Source organism: Hemicordylus capensis, chromosome 11, assembly GCF_027244095.1.
Source record: "Hemicordylus capensis ecotype Gifberg chromosome 11, rHemCap1.1.pri, whole genome shotgun sequence".
NCBI classification, from domain to species: Eukaryota; Metazoa; Chordata; class Lepidosauria; order Squamata; family Cordylidae; genus Hemicordylus; species Hemicordylus capensis.
In genome coordinates, this window is record NC_069667.1 from 2,502,262 (window position 1) to 2,517,888 (window position 15,627).

At 52.3% G+C, this 15,627-nt stretch overlaps 1 protein-coding gene across 5 annotated transcripts in view; it reads right to left on the reverse strand.

The window, feature by feature from the left end:
- Window positions 1-6,039, reverse strand: part of AMOT (angiomotin) — a 42,926-nt gene extending 36,887 nt beyond the window's left edge. For 3 of the 5 annotated variants that reach the window (XM_053273793.1, XM_053273790.1, XM_053273789.1), the window contains exon 1: window positions 5,650-6,039. The gene's annotated coding sequence lies outside the window, so the exon portion shown is untranslated. Of the gene's footprint in view, window positions 1-3,626; window positions 4,061-4,818; window positions 5,238-5,649 lie in introns of those variants that run through there. The other 2 variants (XM_053273791.1, XM_053273792.1) reach the window with 2 other exon arrangements.
- Window positions 6,040-15,627: the final 9,588 nt, after the last annotated feature.

Genomic DNA, 15,627 nt, shown 5'->3' on the forward strand with positions numbered 1-15,627 from the left:
AAAAGCAACCTGCCAACGGGCAGAAGATATAGCTTGAGGCACTAACTCAACTGACTAAGCTAACACAATCTGGAACAAAATGGTCAGTGAACAATAGCACTGCACAGCCATTCAGAGGGCTCCGGATGCCACACACAACAAAGAGCTCTGCAGCACCTTGAAGACTAACCCGTTTACTACCATGGCATAAACGTCTGTGGAGCAGAGTCACCTTCATCAGAGACATGTGCACACCTGCAAGCAGCAGAACCAGACAGCAATGCCATGCAGGAGGCGGCAGAGACCACAAAGCGTGAACGTATACAAGTTACACAGGAACACAGGAAGCGGCCATATACTGAGTCAGACCATTGGTCCATCTTGCTCAGTATCGTCTACCCAGACTGGCAGCAGCTTCTCCAAGGTTCCAGGCAGGAATCTCTCTCAGCCCTATCTTGGAGATGCTGCCAGGGAGGGGACTTGGAACCTTCTGCTCTTCCCAGAGCGGCTCCATCCCCCTAAGGGGAATATTTTACAGTGCTCGCACTTCTAGTCTCCCATTCATATGCAACCAGGGTGGACCCTGCTTAGCTAAAGGGACGAATCAGGAGCCAGCGTGGTGTAGTGGTTAGAGTGCTGGACTAGGACCGGGGAAACCCGAGTTCAAATCCCCATTCAGCCATGAGACTTGCTGGGTGACTCTGGGCCAGTCCCTTCTCTCTCAGCCTAACCTACTTCACAGGGTTGCTGTGAGGAGAAACCTAAGTATGTAGTACACCGCTCTTGGCTCCTTGGAGGAAGAGCGGGATACAAATGTTAACAATAAATAATATAAATTTAAAAAATCATGCTTGCTACCACAAGACCAGCTCTCTTCCCTGAGAGTTAAGTACAGATACCTCTCAGAACAACTTGTCTTGAATACACTGAAGCTTTACAGCCTGCCACAGATTTTACCTCTCGCATTTCTTGGCTCCACTGTTTACACTTCCCCCTGCCACCATATGCACAGATCTGCCAACTGAAGGCAACACACTCCCATCCAAATGCAAACCAAGGCAGACCCTGCTTAGCAATACATGCTTGCTACCACAAGACAGCACTCCTCCCACGACTGTAGCTAAGTTTACGTGCGTGTAATCGAAATAATAGCATATCCTCCCTCCCTTCCTCTGTTGTCTCCGGAGGGTTGAATGACCCATCGGGGCAGCGACCTATGTAAAACACCAAGTACATTAATAGAACTATACATCGTATAGCTGAAAGAGCTGGAAGTGTCATGATCCTTATGGATGCACAACCGGATCACTTGCAGAAGAGAGGGAGGTACCAGCGCTTGAGGAAACCTGTACTCACATCTGTCTAAAAAACCAACAAAAATCTGAATGGGGGAACCTAAGGAGGCCCAATCCCCGCAAACTAACTCAATGGAGTGGAACATTCACAGATTCAGAGGGTAGAGTTAACAAGACAACCAGGTGGGTGAAATTAATGGAACTCAGTGGCGTGGAGGGGAGGAAGGAGGACTTCAACAAAAAGAGCAGGAAAAATTCCCAGCTTGAAAAATACTTCAAGAGAGTCACAAATGCTTATGCTTCTGAGGAATAAAGGTGCCTGAAACTTTCACTCTGCACAGGTTCAAGTAGCACATGCATGCCAGGGATGTACTGCAACTTTTTGCTGAAGGTACATACATGTAACGTGGGGGTGGGGGGAGGTTCTGCAATAGGCCAACAAAGCTACTGCTCCAAAGGGGCGTCCAAGCAGTACCCAAAAAGCTAACCAGGGCATTTTTCAAACAGCAGGCTTTACCAAAAGTTTACTGCGAGTTCAAAGTTGTCTCCCAAAAAAACAGACACAAAAAGTGGATTTTTTTAACCCCGGATATAAATCAGGCTACACTCCAACATGCTCTGAAAACCCTGAATTGTGTGTATGGTGGGGGGGAGTCCCCAATAGCTTGCCGTGGCTTCAGGGTAAATCTGGCCGAAATGTGAATGCACGCCCTCTATTCCGGAGGAGATGCGAGCTAAAAGCCCTGTGCGAAAAACACCCAGATAAGATCCAGCCACCATGGTGAACCAGCGCCCCAACACACAGGGCAATTTCCAATCCCTTGCTTGTGTAGTCATCACCTTGCCTTTGCCCTGGCCTTTAGTGCTCACGGCGGCCCTTCTCCCTTCTCCGTTAGCAGCCCAATCCCACAAGCATGCCAAGAATGCATCAACGTCATTCTCTCCTTTCTTTGCGTGGTTTTGCCGTTCCTTTGCTGATTTAGTCCAGGCCTCTCTGCTCTGTGCTCTCGGCTAATGAAAGCCACATGGCGCGACAATATAATCTTCAAGTGCTTGAATCAGTGTCATCTGAATTAATCAAGAGTGAACAAAATATTTATAGCCAATCATTTGTCCCTATCAATGGGGTCAAACAGTTAAGCTGCATTGAAAAGAGAGACAGGAACAGAAGTGAACTTCTAAACCCCTCTCTTTTAGTTCCAAACAGCACAGAACATAACACCCTACTAAATAAGCACGCACGCATACATACATATCTGGGCATTTATTTATGGGCCATTTCTAGTATACTTCTGGCCAATACATCACGGAGAAGATAATTTGATTTAGCATTTATACAGCCCTGTACTGCAGCCAATGAGCTTCACATAGATCATCTTGCTAATCCTGAAGATAACAGTAAGAAAGCTCAATATTGTTATCCCCGTTTGACAAATGCCTTAGGCTGAGAGGGAATTACTTCTCTAAGGAAAGCAATGAGTTTCAGGGGGGAAACACTGGATTTGAACTGGGGCGTTTCACAATCAGCTGTTAGGTCACACCATCCCTCAGTGTCCCAAGAAATCGCAAGTGCTGGAAGACAAAACTCAAAGGCCCAGGTCAGAATGAGCCTCAAGTTTACACAGGCCCTGCTTCCTTCACACATTCAAGGGGAAGACTGGAAGCTTCCCCTTCGACAAACCAGTTTCCCATTTTGTCCGAACTTGGGAAATTGTGAATTGTTCGAACCACAATTAGTGAACAAGCCAGCCAGGATACAGCCCCTGAGTCAAGCCCACAAATTTTGGTCACTGGTATTATCTGGGGGAACAAATGCTCTGAGTGGGCTTTGGCAACATCTCCCCACACCCACCCGCAGAGATGGAAAAGCAAAGAACCCAGATAAAGTGGAGAACAAAGAGAACGGAAAGAGATTTCAGGGCAGGAAGGAAAAAGCTTAGAACTGGAAGACACAGAGACAAAGCAAATTATTCAGCATTCTCGTCAATGCAGAGCGACTCTAGGATATCAAGGTCATCGATACGCTAGCTCAGGAATGCAGGAACCCAGGGCTCAAGGTCTCAGCACAGACATAACGGCCCAAATCACCTAACTACAGACACGCAGTCAAGAACACCCTGTGGCAGGGTGGCCAACTCCAGCTATTGTTGGACTACAACTCCCATCATCCCTGGCTGCAATTTACTGTAGTCGCAGCTCAACAACAGCAGGAGAGCCTTAGGTTGGGCACCCACCCATGCTACCAAAAAACCCAACACCACACCCCCCACACTTTGCAACATGGCACACATTAGATGCTGCAGTTCGGCAGAACGGAGAGAGCGGCAGCCATGGACCCAGTTCAAGGCCTACCGTGCCCATCCTGAGGTCCTATTATGCACAGAGCCACCCGTATGCTCAGTCGGTGCATCATCCATGACGACGATTCCACCGGCCACAGGAGAAGGGAGCCAACAACACACCGCCTTGGCCTGGAAGCATCCGAGTTCTGCTTGGCACACAATAGAGGCGGAATGGGATGCACAGGCCATTGTTCCGCCCATCAGCTCAGCCCCTCCCGTGCCATCACCGCTCCAGCAGGATTTGCACTGGAAGGAGCCAACGGCGTCACACCCCACCGTGGGAACTCGGGAGCCACTCAAGGGGAGGAGAACTTGCTCCGCAGCATTCTTGGCCTGCCCTCTGACAGGGCCTGGAAGCAGGGGTGTGTTGCTAGGCGCTCCAAAGAGCCAGGGCTCAGGCCCACAGCCCACCCCCTCGATAATTAAACTCAGTCCTACCCCCTCCCAAAGAATAGTTATGTATGCTTCTTAAAGTCTCTAATATGCTAATACAGGACCTGTGAAAGCAGAAGCAGCAGAGATGAGGCTGGAGTCTCCCCCCCCCCCTGCTGGTGCCTCTCCACTTCCTTTCTGGAAGAGGTCATGGAGACAGGAGGGGGCTGATGGGATTCAGGGCTCTGAGCAATTCACTGGGGGTCCGTGCCCCGTGAACCACCCCCTCATTACACCCCTGCCAGGAGCAAAACCAGCCAGAGTCACAGGATGCAGACAGACAGACAAGTTTTGCATGTGTGGGTTGGGGCGGGGGGGGGGGAATATACAGCCAGATAATCATAGTACTTTCCTGATCCACAAGGAAAAGGGCTAGAACTGGTAGGAACTGTCAGCACAACCAACAGAAGATCGCTGCAAGGAAGATGGCCCCTGTTTTCCTGCATCTTCACTTTTTAATTTTTTTTAAGACGACAACTGTACAAAACATATGCTGAACTTCCGGCCCTCCACCATTTGAGAGCCTTCATCAAAACATATAGTAAGATCACACCGTCAGGCCAAAGGTGGAAACCAGTCCCCACTGCAGCAGCAGCATAAAGCCACGAGACCCAAAGCCCAAATTCTCCCTTCGCATCAGCTACAAGAAGCTGGGTCTCTTTAGGGACAGAGAGAGGAAGCCAGGTAGATGTGAGCTTTGCTGCTCCGTAGCACTGCACTGTAAAAGCTAATAAAATCGTTCACACACACAGAGAGAGACCGGTCCTTACAAATAGCCCAAAGCCGAAACCAGCACTGCCCTTCTGTGCCGTGACACCCCCTCCCGCCTGGCTTTGCTTCTTGCGCTCTCCTCCAGCCCAGCATCAGGACACACGGCGAGAAAGACTCCGTCGAGCGGACATATTTCAGTGCTGGGACCAAAGCAGCTCTTCAGTGGCTTATTCTTCCGCTGGCTTTGGGGTTCATATTTTGGAAGCGGCCTCCAACCGTTCTGAAGAGTTGGAGCCACAGCATGAGGCCGAAGGGGAGCGGGGAGGGCGGGCGCAGAAGAAGAGGGCCCCACTCCCAAACATGCCGAGAGCCAGAGACGGGAAGCCGAAGGGGCCCCCGAGGAGGCTCCGCCAGGCACACGCGGCCAAGGAGGCTCCGTCCCGCTCCTAACGGCCCCAGAAGCTCTCTGAAGAGTCTGGCGAGCAGCGGGAGGCGCGGCAACGGCCCCTCATTGGCGGGGGGGGGGGGAGTGGGGAGAGATCAGCCCCGGGGAGAAGCGGGCGGGAGCGCAAGCAGGCGGAGGCGGCTCCAGCGCCCACCAGCCAGCGCCCCCGCCCGCCGGCCCTTGCGCTCACCACCGAGCAGCAGCAGCAAGCGCGCGTCGAGGCGCGGCGGATCCCGCGGGCAGCCCTGCCGCTGCTTCCGCCGCCGGGACTGCAGGCGCGGACAGCAGCCGCGCAGGGGCGAAGGAGCGAGCGAGGCGCTCCCGCGGCGTGCGAGGGCTCCCTCCCGCGCCCCGCAGAGGAGGAGGAAGAGGCGGCGGCGCGGGACGGAGCCGTCTCCTGCGGCCGGCTCGAGCGCAGCAGCCCCGGGAAGTTTTCAGAAGTCACCTGCGGCCGGAGGAGGCGGCGGCGGCGTTGGCGGCGAGGGTGGCCCCTGCGCAGGAGGAAACATGGCCGGGGACGGAGGAGGGCAGAGCGCGCGTCCTGCAGGGAGAAGGAGGAGGAGGAGGAGGACGAGCTCCGGCGGCGGCGGCTCCTTCTCTGCTCTCGCCGGGCTCCCAGCTGAGGAGGTGGCGGTGGGCGCCTGCAGCGCGCGGGGAGGGAGGGAGGGGGTGGGGGAGGCCGGCCTGCTTCCTCTTCCTCGGCTGCCCCTGCCGGGCGTGCCCCTCTCCTCCCCCCTCTCTCCTCCCCCTCCTCCTCCTCCTCGTCTCCAGCAGCGGCAGAGCAACCTTCGTTCGCGCGCGCGCCCCCCGAAGCGCTCCTCCTCGCCGCGGCGGCGGCGGCGGCTCCCTGCCAGGGGGCCGGGCGAGGGGAGGAAGGCCTGCCCAGAGCCACACGCCGCCCGCTCACTGGCCCGCGGCTGCCCAGCTGCGGGCTGCGGTTGGCAGCCCGCACTGTCAGTCAGCCAGTCACACGCCCCCCCCCCCCCGCCCTTGCCGCCGCGGCAGCAGCAGCGACGGCGAGAAGAGGCGAGGGGGGCGCCCGGGGGCGAGAGAAGGCGCTTTTGTCGGCTGGCCGGCAGGAAGGGAGGAGGAGCGCGGAGGAGGGCAGGGCTCCTCTCTGGGGGCGCGCTGGGCCCCGGCGGCAGCCTCCTCTCCGGGCCCCGGACAGACCTGGAGCTCCACGCACCCCCCGCCCCCGCTCCTTTGTCTGCTCTGAAACATGCAGCAGCAGCAGCAACAGGCGGGCGCAGCACACCTGGAGTCTGGCGAGCGGCATCGGCGGCCCCCGCGAGCCGGAGCTGGGAGGAGCTCGCCGCCACCTCCCCGCGCCGCTTGCAGGCAGGGCTTCTCAAGCCGGGGCCCTCCCCAAACGGTGGCGCTGGACTGCAGCTCCCATCATCATCCCCCGCCAGGCTGGCCGTGGGTTTTTATCCCGCCCCCCTTCTTCTATCCCACTCCTCTTCCTCCGAGGAGCTCGGAGCAAATGGCTCTGTTTAGCCTCACGACAACCCTGTGAGGGAGGTTAGGCTGGCAGAGACGTGACTGCCCCGAGTCCTGCAATGGGTTCCTGGCTGAACGGGGATTTGCACCCGGGTCTCCTCTTAACCATTGATGATGGGAGTTGTAGTAATCCCACATTTGGGACCCAAGTTTGAGAACCCCTGCCTTATTGTGATGGGCTTGCAGCCCAATTAGGGGGGCCCCTTCCTCCCCCCGCAAAAAATGTATGATTTTCTTCCTCCCACCCCCAATGCTCCAACCTCTAGCCAAGCTGCTTGAGAAATCCTCCCTCCTCGCTGGTGAGACGGATTGTGATCTTTCAGCAACCCCTTGCATATTCCTGTTGGGACTGTTCTGCCCCCCTGCCCAAGCAGGATCGTACTTACAGGTGGTGGGACTGCCAGCGATTGCATCTCAGGACTGGGGAGGGGGTCTTGGGGCTGGAAGAATTCTTTTGGTAACCGGCCAAAAGTCTGAAGCCGATCTCTCCGGCCTCTTAAAATTCCTAACCAGCAGCCACTAAAAATCCTTGGACACTGCAGAAGGGTAGAGTTCCTTGAACAGAGCCGATGTGGGGGAACACCCACAGGCCCCTTGGTGATGCTCAAACGGGCCCCAGTGAAGCTGTGGGGCCAGGCCCTTGATCTGCATCCCCACCCACAGCCATAACTAGTAACAGTCACTTTGCCTTGCTCTTCTGAGTGCTTCCAACACTGCATTATAATCCCTACTACGGCCCCTCTCTAGGGTAGGACGCAGGGGCTGAGAGTGAGGCCGGCTTTCCTGAGGCTGCCCAGTAAGGTCATGGCTGAGGAGACATTCCAGTTGGGGCGTCCCGATTCGTAGCTCAGTCGCTTCGTCCGGATGCTGCGCCAGCTCCCTACGTTTTTCACAGATGTATTGTCACTGCACCCATCTGCCACTGGAACAGGGAAACACGCACTGTCAGCACACAGTCATTACTTGGGCCAATGCTTGGGTGCTTCTTACAACATACAAAGCCACCACCTACTGTTGGGGCCACTGGCAGAGTGGCATCGGCTCTGGCTGCATATAGTCTCAGCCCCTGGCAGCATTTCCAGGCACGGCTGGGAGAGAGACATAGGAAGCTGCCATGTACTGAGTCAGACCGTTGGTCTACCTAGCTCAAAATTGTCTTCACAGACTGGCAGCAGCTTCTCCAAGGTTGCAGGCAGGAATCTCTCTCAGCCCTCTCTTGGAGATGCTGCTGCCAGGGAGGGAACTGGGAACCTAGATGCTCTTCCCAGAGCGGCTCCATCCCCTAAGAGGGGAATCTCTTGCAGTGCTCACACTTCTAGTCTCCCATTCAAATACAACCAGGGTGTACCCTGCTTAGCTAAGGGGACAAGTCATGCTGGCTACCATGAGACCGGCTCTCCTCTCCTGCCTGAAACCTGGGAGAGCCGTGGCCAGTCTGTGTAGGTAATCCTGAGCTAGATGGATCAAGAAGTGTCAGGCCTAAGGCAGCTTCCTATGTTCCAAAAAGGCAGTTTGGGGGCAGAGAGTGGAAGGCATGATGGCTCTTTGAGAAACAATGATGTTCAGTTAGCTGTGAACGACCATCTTCCACTCGCTTTAGGAGAGCGCCAGAGTGCTGAGTTCTAGCCAAACAAAACCAGAGATGACAATTTGAGCTGAACAGGAAAAGGCAGGGGGGGGGGACGACATCCCAGGCTCCCTTTGCCAAGCATTCTTCTTCCCCCTCACACTCAGCTTCCCCCCGCCACACACACACACACACACACACGCCAAGCCAGGGCACGCTCCAAGGGCCGGCCAGATAAAGGAAGCCTGCGATTTTCCACGAATAGATCACGCTACCATGTCCGCATACAGGAAACGCAACAGGAAAATGGACTCCTCAGCGCCACTCATTCCAGCCAGATTTTCCAGCCAAGTTATGCAACTAGGCAAAAAGTTACTTCTTTCAGAAAGACCGGAGAATATAAGAATTTGGAAACCATTTTAAATAGCTCCAATTTTATTTTATTCTTTGCTACTATTGTCATAGAGATGTGGTTGGAGAACTCAATCTTCAGCTCTTGAGCCTATCCAGCAGGGATGGACTCATAAGGAGAGCATCCCAGAGCCAGACCGCTGGACATAGTGAGCACCTATATACTAAATTTGTGTAGAGATATCCTAGGCATTGTCTGTAGCAGCTGCAGAATCCATAGTGCCAAAATAGGTTAAAACAAGCACCTGCAATATTCCACTCATATTTCTCTCCTGCTAAGTCCCTGGAACCACCTTAAATGGCGCAGCAGGGAAATGACTTGACAAGCAAGCCAGAGGTTGCCAGTTTGAATCCCCGCTGGTATGTTTCCTAGACTATAGGAAACACCTAGATTGGGCAGCAGCAATATAGGAAGCTGCTGAAAGGTGTCATCTCATATTGTGCAGGAGAAGACAATGGTAAACCCCTCCTGTGTTCTACCAAAGACAACTGCAGGGCTCTGTGGATGCCAGGTGTTGAAATCGACCCAATGGCACACTTTACCTTTTAAGTCACTGGAATTACAAAACACATTAGGAGTCAGTGTCAGAAATTTAAAAACAAGCTACGAGGGACTGTTGTCAAATTGGACGACGAGCTAGGAAGAAAAACCCAGAAATTCTTGACACTCTGCTTTCTGTTATAATCAAAGACAATTAGAGTAATAATGATAAATAGTTATTTATAATAGTTTCTTTAGGTTTCCTTCCTGCCCTGTCCCAAGGGCTCAAGGACAGGTTACCTACCAGAGGATCTTCGCTGCAAACAGGTGGCATTCATTTAAAATGTGCAACTGCAACAATTCCTGGCACCAATCAGCAGAAACCACTCGTGTGGGGTGGAAATTTTTCTGTTGATACTTTTGCACGGAAATTTTTCCACTTGTAAAAATGCTTTGTTTCATAAAATTAGTAGAATACCACTGGTCTAATTGAAACTGACCAATGATGTAATTAACTTATTTTCAAGTGACTATCCTTAGAAAGTATGCATGCATACAAAATAAATATAAAAGCCTAGCTATTGGGGCATGCTAAAAATAGTAGTATGCCCTCCCTGAAGACTTCCGAGAAAAATCCAGCTGACCACTATCAGAATGCTAGATATGCTTAATCCTGTGATCTAAGCCAGCAGGGCAGCTTTTATGGAAAGCAAAGGGGCAGCCCATAACTGATGGGGAGCTTGGCGAGAGGTTTTTGAGCCCAGATTAGCCATGCTACCCATTTCAGATTTTAATATCTGTTTTCCCTCAGGAACAACAAGTATTTTACTCTAGAGAGTGAAGTCTGTTTCATATGTTGCATTTGCCCTGGAGAGAGACCACACAGTTCAGCAGCATGTGCATGAAACAATGCAAACGGAAAGAATGAAGCTTTCCTAGATGCAGTAATGGCTCATCCTAGCCGAGCGGCCGCAGTTCCCCAGCCACCGTTCATGCTGCTCCTCTCATGCTGCCTGCAGACTGGCCATTCATCGGGTAGACCCGCACAATGGCCATCACCACACTGTGTAGCAGAGGATTCCACAAATTAACCATGCGCTGTGTGAAGAAGTGCTCCCTTTTGTTGGAAACTAAATCTCCTGGAAACTACTTCTCATGTTGTGTGTGTGAGAGAGAAATGTTTCTCTAGTAGATTAGGACCTACTACTGGAAGATCTCTGGGTGGTCTCGTTTCTGACTCCCAACTGGGAAGAGTCAGCAAAACTGCAAGGGAAACCAGTTCTCAGCTGTAGTTGACCTGGTGGCTTCTCTCTCAGCCTCAGCATTCCTCACCAGTAATACAAATGAATTAATTGATTCTGGCCAAGTCTTTATTGCAGCTCTACTGGCCTATGGCAGAATTTGGTGTTAAGAGTCTCCAGTCTGCAGGAACTCAGATCAAGACGTGCCCTTCTAAGTGTAAGCTGATCATCCTACCCTATGGCACCCCACCCTCTGAAACTTGAGTTCTGCCTCTTTTGAATCACCTGGCTTATTTGGATGGACAGCCAACTCCCCAAGGCCTGGAGCCTAACCCCCACCTCACACTGCATTTGCATTATAGGGTCATATTGGGGTCAGTGGGATGGGGCCATGGTAGAATGCCTGCTTTGCATGCAGAGGGTCCCAGGTTCCATCCAGGTAAGGCTAGGAAAGACTCCTGCCTGAAATCTTGGAGAGCTTCTGCCAGTTGGGATACAAACAGAAAGCTGCCAAATACTGAGTCAGACCCTTGGTCTATCTAGCTCAGTATTGTCTACCCAGACTGGCAGCGGCTTCTCCGAGGTTGCAGGCAGGAGTCTCTCTCAGGCCTATCTTAGAGGGAAGGAACTGGCCAGGGAGGGAACTGGAGACCTTGTGCTTTTCCCAGAGTGGCTCCATCCCAAGGGGAATCTCTTACAGTGCTCACACTCTAGTCTCCCGTTCATCTGCAACCAGGGCAGACCCTGCTTAACTAAGGGGACAAGTCATGCTTGATCCAACCAGACCAGCTCTCCTCTCCATGGACAATACTGAGCTAGATGGACCGACTCAGTATAAGGCAGTTTCCCACACAGTGCTTTAAAATGCCAAGTTTCACCAAGCCATTCATTTGGTTGCCCACAGCCAAAACCAAGTGCAACTTCTATAAAGCTATGTCTAGCATCAGATTATGCACTCTCATCCCACCCACCCCAGCTTCGCGCTTTGGAATTTAAACTTCAACACATGAGCTCAGTTTCCAGTGACAACCCACACCCCGGATCCCCAACAGAGAGCATCTGCAGAGGTTTTCCAGTGCCAGAACCACCAGCTATGCTTCCCAGGCTGCTGAAGCTGTGCATGCAGCTTCAGGTCCTGGGTCTGAAGACCCTGGAAATTCAGGTCCTGAAAACTACCAAGGCATGGGGCTTTGAAGCCCGAGCCACCAGCTGGAAAGAGCAGCGCTCCTGGAAAACTGGTCCAAAGGAAACAGATGGACCAAGGCCAGGGGAATTCAATCCTCAGCTCATGAGCTCTGCTCCGCTCTGTCCTAGCTCCCATTGTCTGCCTGGTTTCCCAGACTCTTATTGGCCGAACACACCACAGAGGCTTAACCCTTCTTTGGGCTGAGAGCCTGTAAGTGCAGTCGCCACGAGGACACACCAGCCAAAGCCTGGGCGAAAGGTAAAGTGTGCCGTCAAGTCGGTGTTGACTCCTGGCGCCCAGAGAGCCCTGTGGTTGTCTTTGGTAGAATACAGGAGGGGTTGGCCATTGCCTCCTCCCACGCAGTACAAGATTATACCTTTCAGCATCTTCCTATATCGCTGCTGCCCGAGACAGGTGTTTCATGCCAGTGGAGATTCGAACCAGCAACCTCCGGCTTGCTCATCAAGTCATTTCCCCACTGCGCCATTTGGTGGCTCTATCTCCCCACTATTAACATCCTGGTGATCCACTGTCCAACAGCAGGGTTGTTCCTTTATGGCCGTCCTCATGCAGCCCACTTCCTTTTGCATGTCACCCGTCACCAAACAGTGTAATGGCGGAAAGCAATATGTTTCATTCAGGTTTCAGAGGACCAAGAGTAGATGGAGCCATTCCTGTTTAGAGGCATTCAGCCTCCAAGTTCTCCCACCCGAATAGGTTTCACTGCTCAGATACGAAGCACCATGGGTGACCTTAGGAGGGACACTCCTTCAGCCTAGCCCACCCCAGAGGGTTGTTGTGAGGACAAAAGTGGAGTCCATGGTTTAAAAGGGGCTTGGACAAATTCATGGAGGACAGGTCTATCAATGGCTACTAATCTGAGGGCTATAGGCCACCTCCAGCCTCAGAGGCACGATGCCTTTCAATACCAGTTGCAGGGGAGTAGCAGCAGAAGAGAGGACATGCCCTCAGCTCTTGCCTGTGGGCTTCCCAGAGGCATCTGGTGAGCCACTGTGTGAAACAGGATGCTGGACTAGATGGGCCTTGGGCCTGATCCAGCAGGGCTGTTCTTAAAAAAACCTTCTGGCCTGACATGGCAGGAGGCAGCTTCCTATGCTCCTAACTGAGTAGACAGCCAAGTGAACCTGCCTAGAGCTTCCCAAGAGGAAATAGGAACATAGGAAACTGCCATATACTGAGTCAGACCATTGGTCTATCTAGCTCTGTATTGTCTTCACAGACTGGCAGTGGCTTCTCCAAGGTTGCAGGCAGGAATCTCTTCTCAGCCCTATCTTGGGGAAGCCAGGGAGGGAACTTGAAACCTTCTGCTCTTCCCAGAGTGGCTTCATCCCCTGAGGGGAATATCTTGCAGTGCTCACACATCAAGTCTCCCATTCATATGCAACCAGGGCAAACCCTGCTTAGCTAAGGGGACAAGTCATGCTTGCTACCACAAGACCAGCTCTCCTCTCCTGAACAAGATCACCTTGTTCACTCACCCATTGCAAGGAAGCTGAAGACATGCATACACCATGCAGACGTACAACTTAGTGCATCTAGATTGTTGGCTCTTTAGAGGTGCTCTTACTCACCCTAGATGTGTCATGGAAACAGAGATACGATTTAGAGAGATCAAAAGTGAGCTCAACGGGAGGAAAGAGATGAGAGTCCTCTCTTGTTAGCAAAGTGCATGTCTTTGCTAACTGAGCAAAGAAGCCCCTTGAAAAGTGGCAGTCCTCTGCTATGTAGCAGGGGGAGAGCAACTGGCCTATCCAGCCTCAGCACAGCATCCTTGCTGTGACTGTGGCTGGCATCTCCCTTGTGCTTCCTCGCAGATTGACACACCCTTTGGGACAGGGAGCCATGTCTTATTTATTTTTCCCTATGGAAGCTGCTTTGAGGACTTTTGTGGGAAAGCAGCCTATAAAGATTAATATGAGGAAGAAACGGGCTACTTGAACATGCTTAAGAGAGGGGGTGACTTCGCAGCTGGGCGCCATCATCCGGAGTCTGAAACGAACTGGGACCAAAACGGAGAGAAAAGAACAGGAAATGAGCTACAAAACACATCTGAGGCCATGCACAAGGCTGTCCCAGAGATGCATATAAAGCATTTGGCCCATCAAGAGACCCTCAACTCAAGCAAGGCTTTGGAGATGAGAGAGCGAGGAGGGTTGCTCCTTTCTCCCCTGAGCCACACGACCTGCAGGCTGGCCATTCACCAGATAGAGGATATTAACTGCACTGCTCTCCTGACAGATGGCCAGCCTGTAGGCAGCACAGGTGAGAAAGCCCTCCGCTCCCAAGCTGCTGCCAGGAAGTTGAGGAAGCTGCACCTCTTTAGGTGTCCCCTCAGCTCAGAGGTGATGGAAGCCAGCCCCGTCCACACAGGCTGCAACTCCTCTCCTGAACTTGCATCGGCCCCGTGCAAACACCACTCCCAACATGCAGCCCCAAAGGTGAGAGGGCACGGCAGAAGCTCCTGGGAAGTGTAGCTCCTCTCCTATCTCCCATCCCCAACTCTGTTCTTCCATTCTTGTTCAATTAAGTCAGGCGAGGTTAAGTATAACCTATAAAGCCCTAAACAGCTTGGGCCCTGGTCCTGGGTATTTAAGAGAATGTCTTCTTCATCATGAACCCCACCACCCACTGAGATCAGCAGGAGAGGTCCGTCTGCAGTTGCCACCAGCTCGTCTGACGGCTACTCAGGGACGGGCCTTCTCCGTTGCTGCCCCGAGGCTTTGGAATGCGCTCCCTAGTGAAAAACCGTTTCCCCCCGAAAATAAGACAGTGTCTTATATTAATTTTAGCCCCCCAAAATGCACTAGGGCAATTAGCGGTACATCAGAAATTACTGCTAGGTCTTACTTTTGGGGAAACAGGGTAAGAGCCTCCCCATCTCTGACAATTTCTAAAAAGTCTTTAAAGATGCATCTGTTTACCCAGGCTTTTAACTGATAGTTTGATTGTTTTTAACGTTGTTTAGAGCATTGTTTTAAATTTTTTAAATTGTTGTGCGTTAGATTTCTTATTTTTGTTTTTAACTAATGTTGTAATGTTTTATCTTGTTGTAAACTGCCCAGAGACGTTAAGTTCTGGGTGGTATAATATGTCAAATAAATAAAGAAGCAAATGGCATGGAATGGGTTGCATGCATCTGCACCATCCAGTTCCCCTCATTCTCTCCCTCACCCATCTTTGATTTTGTGCAGCCTCATGCCATGCTGCACATGTTGACTCAGAGGGGAGGTATCCATGGCGGTTTCTGCAAAATTTCTTGAATTGTAACTGCAGCGAGCAGAGGCCCTGAAATGACGCTCCAGGCCCATGCTGGCCGTTGGAGGCCCCATCGCTGCTGGAAACAGAATTGGCTTGCTGGACAGGGTTTGGCTCCACGCCCTGGAAGGGCTGCTAACACAGGCATGCTGCAGCTGGTGTCTTCGAGGGCAGGAGAAAAGAGGGAGGCTCTTCTGTCAAAAGTGCACTTCTAAGCCTCTGTGCCTGAACACGAACACAAGCAAAGCAGGGTGGAACTTGGGACTGCTGCATAGAAGTGAGCGGGTCAAAGCCATAAGAAGCTGCCTTCTACTGAGTCAGACCACTGGCCCATCTAGCTCAGTATCGTGTACCCAGACTGGCAGCGGCGTCTCCAAGGTTGCAGGCAGGGATCTCTCTCAGCCCTCTTGTGGAGATGCTGCCAGGGAGGGAACCTGGAACCCTCTGCATGCAAGCAGGCAGATGCTCTTCCCAGAGCGATTCTTTCCCCTAAGGGGAATATCTCACAGTGCTCACTCATGGAGCTTCCCATTCAAATGCAAGCCAGGGTGGACCCTGCTTAGCAAAGAGGACAATTAAATGCTTGCCACCACAAGGCCAGCCCTTCCCTTGATGCAAAGTCTCCCCACCAAAGCTCATATATATTCTGCTTTGTGGAATGAGCTCCCTGCTGAGATACGATCCTTCTCATCTCTGGCAATTTTCAAAGAACATCTGAAAACCCATCTTTTCGACCAAGCTTTCTCAGCTTTCTAATATTT